The sequence below is a fragment of the Cydia fagiglandana genome, chromosome 25 (assembly GCF_963556715.1).
Source record: "Cydia fagiglandana chromosome 25, ilCydFagi1.1, whole genome shotgun sequence".
Lineage (NCBI taxonomy): Eukaryota > Metazoa > Arthropoda > Insecta > Lepidoptera > Tortricidae > Cydia > Cydia fagiglandana.
Window position 1 is genome coordinate 6,504,057 of NC_085956.1, and position 20,185 is coordinate 6,524,241.

The following is a 20,185-nucleotide window of genomic DNA, read 5'->3' on the forward strand; positions in this document are numbered from 1 at the left end:
TGGGGGTGGCTGTCTTCACGCTAACCACCCCAAACCACTTTTAGTACAAAAATTTGGTCTAGTTAGCAAGATATTCGTTAGTTCACGTTTGTTCAGGCATTAAAATCGTTAGGACCCGATTCCTTAATTTTTTTTAATTTTTTCAAAGTGGGGTGGCTGTCTTCACGCTAGCCACCACACCCCGAAACCAGCCAAACTAACCATGTGAAGTCATCGAGCGACGTTAGTTCACGTTTGTTCAGGCATTTAAATCGTTAGGATCTCATTAATTTGCTATAAAAAAATAAAATCCAAAAATTCATATATACGGGCCAGCCGAGGCAAGTAATGTGCCTAAGTCGACGGCTGAAAAAAATAGTCAGGATCGGGTCCTTACAATGCCACTTGCAGGACAACGTCAGCTGACCATGCTGATTCAAGATAGATAGGTCATTTGCGGGCGATCGATACAGATTTACCGGCAAAAAATAAAACTTGAAAATCTGAATTACTCAAATTATGATACTAAGTCGCAGGCTGAAAAAAATACTCAGAAGCGGGTCCTTACGACGCCACTTGCAGGACAATGTCAGCTGACCATGCTGATTCAAGGTAGATAGGTCATTTGCGGGCGATCGAAACAGATTTACCGAAAAAAAAAAGCTTGAAAATCAGAATTACTCAACTTATGCTCCTAAGTCGACGGCTGAAAAAAATAGTCAGGATCGGGTCCTTACGATGCCACTGGCAGGACAACGTCAGCTGACCATGCTGATTCAAGATAGATAGGCCAGGTGCGGGCGATCGAAACAGATTTACCGGAAAAAAATAAAACTTGAAAATCTGAATTACTCAAATTATGCTCCCAAGTCGACGGCTGAAAAAAATACTCAGAATCGGGTCCTTACGATGCCACTTGTAGAACAATGTCAGCTGACCATGCTGATTCTAGATAAATAGGTCATTTGCGGACGATCGAAACAGATTAACCGGAAAAAAATAAAACTTGAAAATCTGAATTAGTCAAATTATGCTTTTAAATCTCAGGCTGAAAAAAATACTCAGAATCGGGTCCTTACGATGCCACTTGCAGGACAATGTCAGCTGACCATGCTGATTCAAGATAGATAGGTCATTTGCGTGCGTACGAAACAGATTTACCGGAAAAAAATAAATTTTGAAAATCTGAATTACTCAACTTATGCTCCTAAGTCGACGGCTGGAAAAAATAGTCAGGATCGGGTCCTTACGATGCCACTTGCAGGAAAACGTCAGCTTACCATGCTGATTCAAGATAGATAGGTAGGTCATTTGCGGGCGATCGAAACAGATTTACCGGAAAAAAATAAAACTTGAAATCTAACATCATTTTTTTTTAAAACAAAAGGGGGTGGCTGTCTTCACGCTAGCCACCCCAAACCACTTTTTGTATTTTTTTTTGGTCTAGATACCAAGATATTCGTTAGTTCACGTTTATTCAGGCATTAAAATCGTTAGGACCCGATTCCTTCATTTTTTTTTTTTTAAAGTGGGGTGGCTGTCTTCACGCTAGCCACCCCACCCCGAAATCAGCCAAACTAACCATGTGAAGTCATCGAGCGACGTTAGTTCACGTTAGTTCAGGCATTAAAATCGTTAGGATCTCATTAGATTTGCCATAAAAAAATAAAATCGAAAAATTCATATATATGGGCCAGCGGAGTCAAGTAATGTGGCCTAGCATGCAATCGACGCGGATACTAACGATTCTTTAGCATGAATAAACTTATATAGACGATATTTAAGCGATAAATTACAGTGCCTTGCGGGCGTTCAAAAGATAATAAGAGATATCCGTAGTTTTATATTTCTTTAATACTATGGGGGTGGCTGTCTTCACGCTAGCCACCTCAAATCACTTTTATTATAATTTTTGGTCTAGATAGCAAGATATTCCTTAGTTCACGTTTGTTCAGGTATTTAAATCGTTGGGACCCGATTCCCTAATTTTTTTTATTTTTTCAAAGTGGGGTGGCTGTCTTCACGCTAGCCACCCCACCCCGAAATCAGCCATACTAACCATGTGAAGTCATCGAGCGACGTTAGTTCACGTTTGTTCAGGCATTAAAATGGTTAGGATCTCATTAGATTTGCCATAAAAAAATAAAATCTAAATTTCATATATACGGGCCAGCCGAGGCAAGTAATGTGCCTAAGTCGACGGCTGAAAAAAATACTCAGAATCGGGTCCTTACGATGCCACTTGCAGGACAACGTCAGCAGACCATACTGATCCAAGATAGATAGGTCATTTGCGGGCGATCAAAACAGCTTTGCCGGAAAAAATTAAAACTTGAAAATCTGAATAACTCGACTTACGCTCCTAAGTCGACGGCTGAAAAAAATATTCAGAATCGGGTCCTTACGATGCTACTTTCAGGACACCGTCAGAAGACTATACTGATTCAAGATAGATTAGTCATTTGCGGGCGTTCGAAACAGATTAACCAGAAAAAAATAAAACTTGAAAATCTGTATAACTCAACTTACGCTCCTAAGTCGCAGGCTGAAAAAAATACTCAGAATCGGGTCCTTACGATGCCACTTGCAGGACAACGTCAACAGACTATACTGATTCAAGATAGATAGGTCATTTGCGGGCGATCAAAACAGCTTTGCCGGAAAAAAATAAAACTTGAAAATCTGAATAACTCGACTTACGCTTCTAAGTCGACGGCTGAAAAAAATACTTAGAATCGGGTCCATACGATGCCACTTGCAGGACAACGTCAACAGACTATACTAATTCAAGATAGATAGGTCATTTGCGGGCGATCAAAACAGCTTTGCCGGAAAAAAATAAAACTTGAAAATCTGAATTAGTCAAATTATGCTTTTAAATCTCAGGCTGAAAAAATACTCAGAATCGGGTCCTTACGATGCCACTTGCAGAACAATGTCAGCTGACCATGCTGATTCAAGATAGATAGGCCATTTACGGGCAATCGAAACAGATTTACCGGAAAAAAATAAACTTGAAAATCTGAATTACTCAACTTATGCTCCTAAGTCGACGGCTGAAAAAAATAGTCAGGATCGGGTCCTTACGATGCCACTGGCAGGACAACGTCAGCTGACCATGCTGATTCAAGATAGATAGGCCAGGTGCGGGCGATCGAAACAGATTTACCGGAAAAAAATAAAACTTGAAAATCTGAATTACTCAAATTATGCTCCCAAGTCGACGGCTGAAAAAAATACTCAGAATCGGGTCCTTACGATGCCACTTGTAGAACAATGTCAGCTGACCATGCTGATTCTAGATAAATAGGTCATTTGCGGACGATCGAAACAGATTAACCGGAAAAAAATAAAACTTGAAAATCTGAATTAGTCAAATTATGCTTTTAAATCTCAGGCTGAAAAAAATACTCAGAATCGGGTCCTTACGATGCCACTTGCAGGACAATGTCAGCTGACCATGCTGATTCAAGATAGATAGGTCATTTGCGTGCGTACGAAACAGATTTACCGGAAAAAAATAAAACTTGAAAATCTGAATTACTCAACTTATGCTCCTAAGTCGACGGCTGGAAAAAATAGTCAGGATCGGGTCCTTACGATGCCACTTGCAGGAAAACGTCAGCTTACCATGCTGATTCAAGATAGATAGGTAGGTCATTTGCGGGCGATCGAAACAGATTTACCGGAAAAAAATAAAACTTGAAATCTAACATCATTTTTTTTTAAAACAAAAGGGGGTGGCTGTCTTCACGCTAGCCACCCCAAACCACTTTTTGTATTTTTTTTTGGTCTAGATACCAAGATATTCGTTAGTTCACGTTTATTCAGGCATTAAAATCGTTAGGACCCGATTCCTTCATTTTTTTTTTTTTTAAAGTGGGGTGGCTGTCTTCACGCTAGCCACCCCACCCCGAAATCAGCCAAACTAACCATGTGAAGTCATCGAGCGACGTTAGTTCACGTTAGTTCAGGCATTAAAATCGTTAGGATCTCATTAGATTTGCCATAAAAAAATAAAATCGAAAAATTCATATATATGGGCCAGCGGAGTCAAGTAATGTGGCCTAGCATGCAATCGACGCGGATACTAACGATTCTTTAGCATGAATAAACTTATATAGACGATATTTAAGCGATAAATTACAGTGCCTTGCGGGCGTTCAAAAGATAATAAGAGATATCCGTAGTTTTATATTTCTTTAATACTATGGGGGTGGCTGTCTTCACGCTAGCCACCTCAAATCACTTTTATTATAATTTTTGGTCTAGATAGCAAGATATTCCTTAGTTCACGTTTGTTCAGGTATTTAAATCGTTGGGACCCGATTCCCTAATTTTTTTTATTTTTTCAAAGTGGGGTGGCTGTCTTCACGCTAGCCACCCCACCCCGAAATCAGCCATACTAACCATGTGAAGTCATCGAGCGACGTTAGTTCACGTTTGTTCAGGCATTAAAATGGTTAGGATCTCATTAGATTTGCCATAAAAAAATAAAATCTAAATTTCATATATACGGGCCAGCCGAGGCAAGTAATGTGCCTAAGTCGACGGCTGAAAAAAATACTCAGAATCGGGTCCTTACGATGCCACTTGCAGGACAACCTCAGCAGACCATACTGATCCAAGATAGATAGGTCATTTGCGGGCGATCAAAACAGCTTTGCCGGAAAAAATTAAAACTTGAAAATCTGAATAACTCGACTTACGCTCCTAAGTCGACGGCTGAAAAAAATATTCAGAATCGGGTCCTTACGATGCTACTTTCAGGACACCGTCAGAAGACTATACTGATTCAAGATAGATTAGTCATTTGCGGGCGTTCGAAACAGATTAACCAGAAAAAAATAAAACTTGAAAATCTGTATAACTCAACTTACGCTCCTAAGTCGCAGGCTGAAAAAAATACTCAGAATCGGGTCCTTACGATGCCACTTGCAGGACAACGTCAACAGACTATACTGATTCAAGATAGATAGGTCATTTGCGGGCGATCAAAACAGCTTTGCCGGAAAAAAATAAAACTTGAAAATCTGAATAACTCGACTTACGCTTCTAAGTCGACGGCTGAAAAAAATACTTAGAATCGGGTCCATACGATGCCACTTGCAGGACAACGTCAACAGACTATACTAATTCAAGATAGATAGGTCATTTGCGGGCGATCAAAACAGCTTTGCCGGAAAAAAATAAAACTTGAAAATCTGAATTAGTCAAATTATGCTTTTAAATCTCAGGCTGAAAAAATACTCAGAATCGGGTCCTTACGATGCCACTTGCAGAACAATGTCAGCTGACCATGCTGATTCAAGATAGATAGGCCATTTACGGGCAATCGAAACAGATTTACCGGAAAAAAATAAACTTGAAAATCTGAATTACTCAACTTATGCTCCCAAGTCGACGGCTGAAAAAAATACTCAGAATCGGGTCCTTACGATGCCACTTGCAGGACAACGTCAGCTGACCATCCTGATTCAAGATAGATAGGTCATTTGCGGGCGATCGAAACAGATTTACCGGAAAAAAATAAAACTTGAAAATCTGAATTACTCAAATTATGATACTAAGTCGCAGGCTGAAAAAAATACTCAGAATCGGGTCCTAACGATGCCACTTGCAGGACAACCTCAGCAGACCATACTGATCCAAGATAGGCCATTTGCGGGCGATCGAAACAGATTTACCGGAAAAAAATAAAACTTGAAAATCTGAATTACTCAAATTATGATACTAAGTCGCAGGCTGAAAACAATACTCAGAATCGGGTCCTCACGATGCCACTTGCAGGACAACCTCAGCAGACCATACTGATCCAAGATAGGTCATTTGCGGGCGATCGAAATAGATTTACCGGAAAAAAATAAAACTTGAAAATCTGAATTACTCAAATTATGATACTAAGTCGCAGGCTGAAAAAAATACTCAGAATCGGGTCCTTACGATGCCACTTGCAGGACGACGTCAGCAGACCATACTGATGCAAGATAGATAGGTCATTTGCGGGCGATCGAAACAGATTTGCCGGAAAAAATTAAAACTAGAAAATCTGAATGACTCAAATTATGCTTTTAAATCGCAGGCTGAAAAAAATACTCAGAATCGGGTCCTTACGATGCCACTTGCAGGACAACGTCAGCAGACCATACTGATTCAAGATATATAGGTCACTTGCGGGCGTTCGAAACAGAATAACCGGAAAAAAATAAAACTTGAAAATATGAATTAGTCAAATTATGCTTTTAAATCGCAGGCTGAAAAAAAAAATCAGAATCGTGTCCATACGATGTCACTGGCAGGACGACGTCAGCAGACCATACTGATGCAAGATAGATAGGTCATTTGCGGGCAATCGAAACAGATTTACCGGAAAAAAATAAAACTTGAAAATCTGAATTACTCAAATTATGATACTATGTCGCAGGCTGAAAAAAATACTCAGAATCGGGTCCTAACGATGCCACTTGCAGGACGAAGTCAGCAGACCATACTGATGCAAGATAGATAGGTCATTTGCGGGCGATCGAAACAGATTTGCCGGAAAAAATTAAAATTTGAAAATCTGAATGACTCAAATTATGCTCCTCAGTCGACGACTAACAAAAATACTCAGAATCAGCATGGTAAAAGCTGAAGCAAAAGCTGTTTCGATCGCCCGCAAATGACCTATCTATCTTGAATCAGCATGGTCAGCTGACATTGTCCTGCAAGTGGCATCGTAAGGACCCGATTCTGAGTATTTTTTTCAGCCTGAGATTTAAAAGCATAATTTGAGTAATTCAGATTTTCAAGTTTTATTTTTTTCCAGTTAATCTGTTTCGATCGCCCGCAAATGACCTATTTATCTTGAATCAGTATGGTCTGCTGACGTCGTCCTGCAAGTGGCATCGTAAGGACCCGATTCTGAGTATTTTTTTCAGCCTGCGACTTAGTATCATAATTTGAGTAATTCAGATTTTCAAGTTTTATTTTTTTCCGGTAAATCTGTTTCGATCGCCCGCAAATGACCTATCTTGGATCAGTATGGTCTGCTGAGGTTGTCCTGCAAGTGGCATCGTAAGGACCCGATTCTGAGTATTTTTTTCAGCCTGAGATTTAAAAGCATAATTTGACTAATTCAGATTTTCAAGTTTTATTTTTTTCTGGTTAATCTGTTTCGATCGCCCGCAAATGACCTATCTATCTTGAATCAGCATGGTCAGGTGACATTGTTCTGCAAGTGGCATCGTATGGACCCGATTCTGAGTATTGTTTTCAGCCGTCGACTTAGGAGCATAAGTTGAGTAATTCAGATTTTAAAGTTTTATTTTTTTCCGGTAAATCTGTTTCGATCGCCCGCAAATGACCTATCTATCTTGACTCAGCATGGTCAGCTGACGTTTTCCTGCAAGTGGCATTGTAAGGACCCGATTCTAAGTATTTTTTTCAGCCTGCGATTTAAAAGCATAATTTGACTAATTCAGATTTTCAAGTTTTATTTTTTCCGGTTAATCTGTTTCGATCGCCCGCAAATGACCTATCTATCTTGAATCAGTATAGTCTGTTGATGTTGTCCTGCAAGTGGCCTCGTAAGGACCCGATTCTGAGTATTTTTTTCAGCCTGCGACTTAGTAGCGTAAGTTAAGTAATTCAGATTTTCAAGTTTTAATTTTTTCCGGCAAAGCTGTTTTGAACGCCCGCAAATGACCTATCTATCTTGAATCAGTATAGTCTGCTGACGTTGTTCTGCAAGTGGCATCGTAAGGACCCGATTCTGAAAAATTTTTTCAGCCGTCGACTTAGGAGCGTAAGTTGAGTTATACAGATTTTCAAGTTTTATTTTTTTCTGGTTAATCTGTTTCGAAAGCCCGCAAATGACCAATCTATCTTGAATCAGTATAGTCTTCTGACGTTGTCCTGAAAAGGGCATCGTAAGGACCCGATTCTGACTATTTTTTGCAGCCGTCGACTTAGGAGCATAAGTTGAGTAATTCAGATTTTCAAGTTTTATTTTTTTCCGGTTAATCTGTTTCGATCGCCCGCAAATGACCTATCTATCTTGAATCATCATGGTCAGCTGACATTGTCCTTCAAGTGGCATCGTAAGGACCCGATTCTGAGTATTTTTTCCGCCTGCGATTTAAAAGCATAATTTGACTAATTCAGATTTTCAAGTTTTATTTTTTTCTGGGTAATCTGTTTCGATCGCCCGCAAATGACTTATCTATCTAGAATCAGCATGGTCAGCTGACATTGTTCTGCACGTGGCATCGTAAGGACCCGATTCTGAGTATTTTATTCAGCCGTCGACTTGGGAGCATAATTTGAGTAATTCAGATTTTCAAGTTTAATTTTTTTCCGGCAAAGCTGTTTTGATCGCCCGCAAATGACCTATCTATCTTGAATCAGTGTAGTCTGTTGATGTTGTCCTGTAAGTGGCATCGTAAGGACCCGATTCTGAGTATTTTTTTCAGCCGTCGACTTAGAAGCGTAAGTCGAGTTATTCAGATTTTCAAGTTTTAATTTTTTCCGGCAAAGCTGTTTTGATCGCCCGCAAATGACCTATCTATCTTGAATCAGTATAGTCTGTTGACGTTGTCAGAAGCGTAAGTCGAGTTATTCAGATTTTCAAGTTTTAATTTTTTCCGGCAAAGCTGTTTTGATCGCCCGCAAATGACCTATCTATCTTGAATCAGTATAGTCTGTTGACGTTGTCCTGCAAGTGGCATCGTAAGGACCCGATTCTGAGTATTTTTTTCAGCCGTCGACTTAGGAGCGTAAGTCGAGTTATTCAGATTTTCAAGTTTTAATTTTTTCCGGCAAAGCTGTTTTGATCGCCCGCAAATGACCTATCTATCTTGGATCAGTATGGTCTGCTGAGGTTGTCCTGCAAGTGGCATCGTAAGGACCCGATTCTGAGTATTTTTTTCAGCCGTCGACTTAGGCACATTACTTGCCTCGGCTGGCCCGTATATATGAAATTTAGATTTTATTTTTTTATGGCAAATCTAATGAGATCCTAACGATTTTAATGCCTGAACAAACGTGAACTAACGTCGCTCGATGACTTCACATGGTTAGTATGGCTGATTTCGGGGTGGGGTGGCTAGCGTGAAGACAGCCACCCCACTTTGAAAAAATAAAAAAAATGAAGGAATCGGGTCCTAACGATTTAAATACCTGAACAAACGTGAACTAAGGAAAATCTTGCTATCTAGACCAAAAAATAATAATAAAAGTGATTTGAGGTGGCTAGCGTGAAGACAGCCACCCCCATAGTATTAAAAAAATATAAAACTACGGATATCTCTTATTATCTTTTGAACGCCCGCAAGGCACTGTAATTTATCGCTTAAATATCGTCTATATAAGTTTATTCATGCTAAAGAATCGTTAGTATCCGCGTCGATTGCTTGCTAGGCCACATTACTTGACTCCGCTGGCCCATATATATGAATTTTTCGATTTAATTTTTTTATGGCAAATCTAATGAGATCCTAACGATTTTAATGCCTGAACAAACGTGAACTAACGTCGCTCGATGACTTCACATGGTTAGTTTGGCTGATTTCGGGGTGGGGTGGCTAGCGTGAAGACAGCCACCCCACTTTAAAAAAAAAATGAAGGAATCGGGTCCTAACGATTTTAATGCCTGAACAAAGGTGAACTAACGAATATCTTGCTATCTAGACCAAAAAAAAAATGCAAAAAGTTGTTTGGAGTGGCTAGCGTGAAGACAGCCACCCCCTTTTGTTTTTTAAAAAAAATGATGTTAGATTTCAAGTTTTATTTTTTTCCGGTAAATCTGTTTCGATCGCCCGCAAATGACCTACCTATCTATCTTGAATCAGCATGGTAAGCTGACGTTTTCCTGCAAGTGGCATCGTAAGGACCCGATCCTGACTATTTTTTCCAGCCGTCGACTTAGGAGCATAAGTTGAGTAATTCAGATTTTCAAGTTTTATTTTTTTCCGGTAAATCTGTTTCGTACGCCCGCAAATGACCTATCTATCTTGAATCAGCATGGCCAGCTGACATTGTCTTGCAAGTGGCATCGTAAGGATCCGATCCTGACTATTTTTTTCAGCCGTCGACTTAGGAGCATAAGTTGAGTAATTCAGATTTTCAAGTTTAATTTTTTTCTGGTTAATCTGTTTCGATCGCCTGCAAATGGTCTATCTATCTTGAATCAGCATGGCCAGCTGACATTGTCCTGCAAGTGGCATCGTAAAAATCCGATCCTGACTATTTTTTTCAGCCGTCGACTTAGGTGCATAAGTTGAGTAATTCAGATTTTCAAGTTTAATTTTTTTCTGGTTAATCTGTTTCGATTGCCCGCAAATGACCTATCTATCTTGAATCAGCATAGTCAGCTGACATTGTCCTGCAAGTGGCATCGTAAGGACCCGATTCTGACTATTTTTTTCAGCCGTCGACTTAGGAGCATAAGTTGAGTAATTCAGATTTACAAGTTTTATTTTTTTCCGGTAAATCTGTTTCGATCGCCCGCAAATGACCTATCTATCTTGAATCAGCATGATCAGCTGACATTGTCCTGCAAGTGGTATCGTAAGGACCCTGAGTATTTTTTTCAGCCTGTATATTTTTTTCAGCCTGAGATTTAAAAGCATAATTTGAGTCATTCAGATTTTTAAGTTTTAATTTTTTCCGGCAAATCTGTTTCGATCGCCCGCAAATGACCTATCTATCTTGAATCAACATGGTCAGCTGACATTGTCCTGTAAGTGGCATCGTAAGGACCCGATTCTGAGTATTTTTTTCAGCCGTCGACTTGGGAGCATAATTTGAGTAATTCAGATTTTCAAGTTTTTTTTTTCCGGTAAATCTGTTTCGATCGCCCGCAAATGACCTATCTATCTTGAATCAGCATGGTCAGCTGATATTTTCCTGCAAGTGGCATGGTAAGGACCCGATTCTGAGTATTTTTTTCAGCCTGCGATTTAAAAGCATAATTTGACTAATTCATATTTTCAAGTTTTATTTTTTTCCGGTTATTCTGTTTCGATCGCCCGCAAATGACCTATTTATCTAGAATCAGCATGGTCAGCTGACATTGTTCTGCAAGTGGCATCGTAAGGACCCGATTCTGAGTATTTTTTTCAGCCGTCGACTTGGGAGCATAATTTGAGTAATTCAGATTTTCAAGTTTTATTTTTTTCCGGTAAATCTGTTTCGATCGCCCGCACCTGGCCTATCTATCTTGAATCAGCATGGTCAGCTGACGTTGTCCTGCCAGTGGCATCGTAAGGACCCGATCCTGACTATTTTTTTCAGCCGTCGACTTAGGAGCATAAGTTGAGTAATTCTGATTTTCAAGTTTTTTTTTTTCGGTAAATCTGTTTCGATCGCCCGCAAATGACCTATCTACCTTGAATCAGCATGGTCAGCTGACATTGTCCTGCAAGTGGCGTCGTAAGGACCCGCTTCTGAGTATTTTTTTCAGCCTGCGACTTAGTATCAGAATTTGAGTAATTCAGATTTTCAAGTTTTATTTTTTGCCGGTAAATCTGTATCGATCGCCCGCAAATGACCTATCTATCTTGAATCAGCATGGTCAGCTGACGTTGTCCTGCAAGTGGCATTGTAAGGACCCGATCCTGACTATTTTTTTCAGCCGTCGACTTAGGCACATTACTTGCCTCGGCTGGCCCGTATATATGAATTTTTGGATTTTATTTTTTTATAGCAAATCTAATGAGATCCTAACGATTTAAATGCCTGAACAAACGTGAACTAACGTCGCTCGATGACTTCACATGGTTAGTTTGGCTGGTTTCGGGGTGTGGTGGCTAGCGTGAAGACAGCCACCCCACTTTGAAAAATTAAAATAAATTAAGGAATCGGGTCCTAACGATTTTAATGCCTGAACAAACGTGAACTAACGAATATCTTGCTAACTAGACCAAATTTTTGTACTAAAAGTGGTTTGGGGTGGTTAGCGTGAAGACAGCCACCCCCATATTATAATAAAATATAAAACTACGGATATCTCTTATTATCTTTTGAACGCCCGCAAGGCACTGTCATTAATCGTTTAAATATCGTCTATATAAGTTTATTCAAGCTAAAGAATCGTTAGCATCCGCGTCGATTGCTTGCTAGGCCACATTACTTGACTCCGCTGGCCCATATATATGAATTTTTCGATTTTATTTTTTTATGGCAAATCTAATGAGATCCTAACGATTTTAATGCCTGAACAAACGTGAACTAACGTCGCTCGGTGACTTCACATGGTTAGTTTGGCTGATTTCGGGGTGGGGTGGCTAGCGTGAAGACAGCCACCCCACTTTAAAAAAAAAAAAAAATGAAGGAATCGGGTCCTAACGATTTTAATGCCTGAACAAACGTGAACTAACGAATATCTTGCTATCTAGACCAAAAAAAATTACAAAAAGTGGTTTGGGGTGGCTAGCGTGAAGACAGCCACCCCCTTTTGTTTTAAAAAAAAAATGATGTTAGAATCGGGTCCTTACGATTTTACCTGCTGAACAAACGTGAACTAACGATGAACAAACGATATAGCTATGCCATTTGCGGGCAAACGATATGGGGTGGTCAACTTCACGAGCATGGCAAATCAAAACTTGTGGTACTTCAGTGGATACCATCACACATAGGCGTCTCAGGGAATGAGATAGTGGATAATTTAGCTAAAGAAGCATCATCTGATGGAGTGCCTCTAACAGTTCAACCATACTTCACAAAGTGCATACATTTAGTGAAGACAAACTGCCATATATCATGGAAAGAACATTTTGACCAAAGGTCGGTGGAAAAAGGAATATGGTATAAAACCATTCAACCAGAGCCATGGAAAAGCCCGTGGTTTGATAGTAGTGACCTATGTAGACCTCAACTTGTAACTGATGCTTTCAGACTTCGTCCCGGGCACATCCCACTCAATAAATTTGCATTTTTAATGAGAAAAGTCCAGTCACCGGAATGTTCAGAGTGTGGTAAATTAGAAGATGTCTATCATATCATGATGGAGTGTGTTCGGAACGAAGACAAAAGGAATGATCTTTTGCTCCAAGGCATTAATATTAAGGAGCTGGACGGCTGTGACAGGATCTTGGCTTTCCCTCAATCAAGGGAAGCGAGAGCTCTGTACAGTATGGTGATGGTGGGCATCCGAAGACGAAAACAATTAACTGTTTAGCTTTTAATTGTAGTGTAAGAATATTTCTAGATGTGTATTATTGAGCGGCATCGTCTTTTAGACTAAGCTCGTTAAATAAAGATTTAAAAAAATTTTTTTAAGAAGCTTTCAGGAATTCAACAACTTTTTTTCTTTGAAGAAATTATTAGTTTTCGACCGAAGTATGTTTTGGTTTCGCCAAGTGTCGACATCATCATATTCGGCCGAATTCAGTTTCGGCAAAGAAATCCGGTTTCAGTCGAAGACTGATTTGTTCATTTAAATGGCCAAATGTTGATATCCCCTGTACCAGGCGTGGCTCACTCCGCGATTTCGTGCTTTGCTACAGGTAGCTAAAAGTACATCCGTTCCGCCCCAATTTTGGGGAAAGCCATAAGCCGCGCGTGGCGCTGTCGCCACCTAGCGGCCATATCTGGGCTGATCGTAACAGACGCGTTTTGTTAGAGAGTGAGTCTCCTGTACCTAGTACTATTATTTATTCTGTGCCTGTAATGTCAGCTTCGTCGTACAGTCAGCAGCAATAGTTGCTAAGCGGGCGAGGTGTTCAAGAGATCTTGACGAGATTTTGTTGTTAAAGGCCTGTGCACACCGGCTGCGTGTGCGTGACGTGTAAGTGCGCGTTGTAGTATACAAATCCTTATGAGAGACGGCACACCGCTTGCGTGATGTGTGCGGCTTTAACATTTTAGCACACGCGCACGTGTACGTCACGCACACGCACGCCGGTGTGCACAGGCATTAAGAGAATAAGAGCGTGTCAAGGTAATTTTGAACACCTCGCCCGCTTAGCAATTTCTACTGCTGACTGTACTACGAATCACGCAACAACCTCCTTCGTGGACCAACTGCATGATGACATAATTGCGTACGAGAGATAAGGACAGATATAATAATCGCTGGCTATCGCAATGTAACACGGTACACACTCAGTAACGGTAATTATTTACATTATATTATTACTCTCGTTTCGTTGGTGCTTTACTTCATTCCGTGACGTCAATTCCGTCTATTCTTCAGTTAGTTTTACCATTAAAAACGGGGATTTCAGAATCAGAATCAGAATCAGAAAAATATTTATTGCCACAAAAAATACCTTATCAACTAAGTACAATATATAAAACTTAAATACTAAAATAGGTACAAATTAATTAGAAAGATAGGTTATTATAATAATATACGAATGATTGGGCAATGGGCTCCAATCTCAGCATATGCCAAGCACTCCAAGCAGAGGGCCTAGCGCTGGTTTTCAGACTGGACCCTTGAGATCGGTCGGTCGCAGTTTAACAAAATTACCGTGCTTTGCTAGGCTTAACAATTACGATTTAGAGATATTATTGAAAAAAAAAATCATCGGATTAGCTGAAAATGATACTCTTCCTTGCGTTATCCCGGCTTTTTCCACGGCTCATGTGACCCAGGGTCAGCTTGGTAGCTAATCCCATGAATTGGCGTAGGCACTAGTTTTTACGAAAGCGACTACCATCTGACCTTTCAACCCAGAGGGTAAACTAGACCTTATTGATGGGATGAGGAAAACATCGTGAGGAAACCGGCTTACGATGTTTTCCTGCACTGAAAAGTGACTGGCAATATCAAATGATATTTCGTACATAAGTTCCGAAAAACTCATTGGTACGGGCCAGGGTTTGAACCCGCGACCTCCGGATTGAAAGTCGCACGCTCTTACCGCTAGGCCACCAGCGCTTCATCAGCTGAAAATGATCGTTATTATAAAACTGACCTATGAACAGTCTTCCGACGAATTCCCAAAACCGAATCATCGTTTTATCTCATATTTTAACACTCTCAACGTCACGCCTAACATGTGCGGCGCGTTATCGTGAACCTTGTGAGAATGCACGAAGGTTGATATTAGGTTGTAGCCGCGCGCGTCAGTTGACGTTGGGCGGTCAAAGGGTTAACCGAAACCTTTATCGAGGCCACGGTATGCTGTAGGCCAAGCACACGATTGGCGCGACAGTATCTCGCCGCGAGATAGACCCGTCTATTTCTAACAGTATTAATTAAAGAGGGACGGGTAGTCTATCTCGCTCCAATCATGTGCTAGCCCGGCTGGATGACCTAGAAATCGAGTCGTGCGCACAGATGACACGTCGGCCGGTGTCGAGCCTTATATGGTGTAAGCTTTTTAAGGTACTGGAGTCGAGTTCGGTATATCTGATCGGAACCAGTACGATGTCTGTTTATATTTATAAATATCTTACTTTGTAGGAAACACGCTAGGAATAGATGGTGAAAAATGTAGGGCTCCGGAGTTCGGTGGCGGAACGTCATACAACTCGTACACATTCAAAGCTGACTTGAGTTACTTTTATTTCAAATTCAAATGGTCAAAGTTAGGGCCTTGTTGCGGCCCACAGGTTGGAGACCCCTGATCAAGACAGACGCATAGAATGTAGCGTGGTAATAAAGCGTATTAAACCTAGTCTTGATAAGATCGTTATATCAATTAATTGCAGTTTATTAATAGAAGTTACATAAACTTGTTATTACTTACAGTGAAATATCGATGGTCCGATACACCCATGCAGTAATCCGGCACTGTACTCTGTATCTTTAGGTATTTAAATAAAAGTTAACAAACAATTTGTACATTTTCGGGTAGTTATAATATTTATTGGTTAACCGACCAAATACAAAACCGCCCGGATCAGTCACTGAACTACCTGACTTTAACCTACATTATTTGATCATGTAATGTTTTCATCTACCCTCAACTGGCGTAAGGAGTCATTTGAGGGTAGATTTTGTTTACTTTTATTTAAATACCTAAAGATACATAGTATAAATAGGGGTGTAAGTACAGTGAAATCTCGATAGTCCGGTACACCCAGTAATCCGGCACTTGCACTCCACTGATCATTCTTTGTCCAAATTTTTTATGTATGCCTAATCTCTTTATATATGGCTAAGTAAGATCAGGCGTGTCTCACTCCGCGATTTCGTCGCTTTGCTACAGGTAGCTAAAAGTGCATCCGTTCGGCCCCAATTTTGGGGTTTGCCATAAGCCGCGCGTGGCGCTGTCGCCACCTAGCGGCCATATCTGTCCTGACCTGATCGTAACAGACAACAGCGTTTTGTTAGAGAGTGAGTCTTCTGTACTTAGTACTATTATTTATTCTGTGGTAAGATCCAGATAACAGCAGAATTTTCTTTGAATTTAGTATTAGTGTATTTTCAAATCAATACATAATACTTATGCAGATTTGCTTTAACTTCCAGTAATCCGAAATTTCCAGTAATCCGGCTCTATTGTGTAAGCATTAGTGCCGGATTAATGAGATTGTCTGTAAATATTACAAAAGCAAGTGCTCAACACGTCAAGGCATATTATAAATTCAGTTGGCAACATCGCATTTTATCGCGATAATACAAAAATCTACGCCTCAGTTTTATCTTGACATATAATTAGATACGCTCATTTAAATTAGACTGGTAATTATCATTGCGCAGTCTTTATGGCGTCGTGATAAGGTTCTATTTTGGTTGGTTTGCGAGTTTATTCTTGTTGGGTGTAAATCATCTCCCACGCTTGCATATAATGCGTATGCGCAGTGTGGGTACAGGAGCACTAGTAGCGCAGACAAAACATCCTCCAGACTGAGCATAGTCGCGCTACCCCCTCTGCCACGCATACGGCAATTTTACTCCATGTTCGAGTCGAAAGTGACTTTGTGTGACGTCCGTGTCTTTGAACGGACCAATCACGGCACGGGACTTCGCTCACCTCGTACCGCGCACCCCCGCGTTTTTGGCATCATCGGTTGCATGCAATAATTGCTTTAAACTCGGTCTAGAGGATTCCTAGTCTATGACTAGTAGTAGCAGAGATACAATTTAAACTGAATCTTATATTTTGTACGGTCGACGATCGACGTCAAAGGTGTGTTTACTTTTTTCGCCTTATTACATAGGAGTAAGGTGCAAAAGTGTAAACATATGTTTGATGTCGACTGTACCTACCTAATGAACCATATTCACGCATCGCATAATATATTAATATATAAAAACCGGCAAAGTGCGAATCAGGCTCGCGCACGAAAGGTATCGTACCATTAGGCAAAAAAACGGCAAAAAAATCACGTTTGTTGTATGGGAGCCCGACTTAAAAAAAAACATTTTATTTTGTTTTAAGTACCTTTAAACAGCAATTCTTGTTTATTGTATATATTTCAGGGGTTCTGAGAAACGGCTCTAACGATTTCGATAAAATTTGCTATATGGGGGTTTTCGGGGGCGATAAATCGATCAAGCTAGGTCTTATCTCTGGGAAAACGCGCATTTTTGAGTATTTATATGTTTTCCGACCAAAGCTACTATTAAAGAAGTTGAAATCGTTCCTTGCTGAAAAAGCATAATCAGTAACCGATTTTCTCACTGACAGTTTTGTTAAATAAGTTAGTTAATAGTAAATAAGTAAGTTTTGATCTCTTCTTTCTTAATATGTACCTAGGGGCTATTCATAAATTACGTCATTTCAAATTAGGGGGGGCGGGGGTCTGGACATCGGATGACGGTAGCATGAAGTAGGAGGAAATGGGGTCATTTGAAGCATGATTTTTGGATGATTATAGGGGGGGGGGGGGTCAAAAATCGTCAAAAATCGATGACGTAATTTATGGACAGCCCCCTACTTATATTAAGGAAATGTTTGCCATACCCTATTAGGATCCATGAGATACTATTATTTTATAACACCTTGTTTCTACCATGGTGCAATAAATGATATTCTATTCTATTCTAAAATCTGGCAGTAAATAGTCAGTTTCTATTTTTAAAATATCGCTTCATTATGACTTTTCACAAAGTAAACATAGATTTGTAATAAAGACAATTGCATAAACAAAATCAAACTGTTTACTGTAAACAAGTACTTATCTTTCAAGATAAACCAAACTTGTTATTGCAGTTTTACTGTTTTCCAGGAATTCAAACTTACTGAATAATAAACAGATCTAGTCAGTATTAAATATTAAAACAAGTCACTCAGATATATATTTTTAGAATAAAGATTGTTTTTTTAGCATTAGAAATAAGGTAAACAATCTTGATGTGTCTTTTAATTGAAAAACACATTTTAAAAATAAGTTACGGCAAATATGTAACAATTATGAATCTAATACGATCATTTATATACTTCTGCTTTCATAAGTAATAGTTTTTGATTTTTAAAAAGCGTTTTTCAATAAAAAGACATGTCAAGATCGCTTACCTTCTTGCAAGTTCTTTCTAATGCTAAAAAAAACGAACTATACTCAGTATTAAATATTAAAACAAGTCACTCAGAAATAAAGAAGTTTTTAGAACAATTGTAAGACATTATTATGTTATGCTCATATTTTAAGAAGAGGCTTCAACGGGCGACCGATCATTAACTTAAAAACATGATTTAATATATTTAGGGTCAGTTGCACCAACCACATTTGACAGACTGATCAACGACAGCCGGCGTGCCCCGGCGCTTTACTATGAATCTTTCCATACATAAAAATTTAACAAACTCTTTAACGATATGAACAGTTTGATGCAACCGACCCTTAATATGTCCCTGTATCACGGAAGGTCAGTATTCATTACAATGCCACTCAGTTTATAAGGGTGCAAAAATTAAGGAATATTTAAAGCTTTTGCCAGCTATCCCATATATTTTTGCTTTGGGTCGAAATGTATCCGCAAGGGCTACCGAAAACCATAAGATAACTAGACTGGTACTTTTACCAGCTTCTTTTTTATTTCGTCTTTACGAAGGAAAGTACGGTGATAAACTAAAACATGACCAAAGGGAGGGTTTTAAATAGACATGATTTGCGAATTACCTATAAAGGTAGCCACTGACGAGCCTTCCAACAGTCCAAATAGCGTGGCTGCAATCCAAAATTGGTCCGTAAAAGTCAAAAACGTACAATGTTTAATACTAGGATGCCGTCCATTTGGATGAATCCATTGTAACGACATCCATTTGGAAGGCTCGTCAGTGGCCTGCTTTAGCACATGTATCTTACAACATTTAACTATTTTAATATAAAAATACCACACCGAAGGTACCTAATACAATTCAGCAAATTACCAGTCTACGGTAAAAAAGAGCTGTTTGTTACAAAGAATGAGCATGGTAATTTCACACTTAACAATAAGAAAGTGTGTCAAACCATAAACAAAACCACTATTATAAACAAATAAAAGTTAACGTACAACTTTCTTTACAAGTATCATACGTTTTCTCTTCTAATCGCAAACTAAATCTTAACAATGGGCTTCAGAAGATCATTTTTCAGCAAAAAGTACATCAACAAAAACGTTAGAACTACTTCCTAACAGAACTAATTGTTCAAATCACAACAAAAACAGTTTCCTACTACGTATATCCTAATTTCAAACTCTGCAACCAGTTGCCTTGTAAGTGCCGAACGGAAAACGTACAGTAACAAATACCGTAGTTTTCAACTAGTTTACACACTAACATCGGCCGCCAGCCGAGTATACAGATGCGTGACATTAGCGTAAGTAATCAGCAGCGTTTTTAGGCTACTTGACACCGCTGGAAGAGCCGGCCTTCCAAATTAAGACATAACTAAATGTGCTCAATTTGTTAAAAACACACTAACCTTTTTATTACAGTAACAGCGTCTCCGAAGCGAAGGCGTAATTCCATTCAATGGTTAACTCAACAAAAACCACTATAGTTAACAATTATTATCTATTTCACACAATAAATGTTTGGTTTTTTAATATTTTCTTTTATGACACTCGCGGACGTGAGCGATGGAGCGCGAAGCGACGCACGCACAGATTGTAAAAAATGTGCATGTCTATTTCTACGTTCGGTGTTGTGTTGCCATTTTACATTCTATTTAAGGGGCAGCCGTTCAATTAATGTCCATATGGTTTGTCCTAAATTAAATAAGCAATAAGTTCTTTATAAACATAAACAGAAATTACAGTGCTTATTATGAAAAGGTAAATAACACAAATAATTTTCCTAGTTATTGACTATCAAGATTAAAACAATGCAATTTTTAC

General features: G+C 39.4%; 1 protein-coding gene and 1 long non-coding RNA gene across 2 annotated transcripts in view; one reads left to right on the forward strand and one right to left on the reverse strand.

Moving 5' to 3' along the window:
- The window catches only part of LOC134677005 (zinc transporter foi), a 71,219-nt gene extending 51,260 nt beyond the window's left edge, over positions 1-19,959 (reverse strand). Inside the window, exon 1 of the mRNA XM_063535400.1 lies at positions 19,771-19,959. The gene's annotated coding sequence lies outside the window, so the exon portion shown is untranslated. The remainder of the gene's footprint in view (positions 1-19,770) is intronic.
- On the forward strand, positions 1,375-12,412 carry LOC134677208 (uncharacterized). Its single transcript, XR_010100010.1, has 3 exons — positions 1,375-1,512; positions 3,717-3,863; positions 12,378-12,412. It is a non-coding gene; the product is annotated as an uncharacterized LOC134677208 (long non-coding RNA).
- Positions 19,960-20,185: the final 226 nt, after the last annotated feature.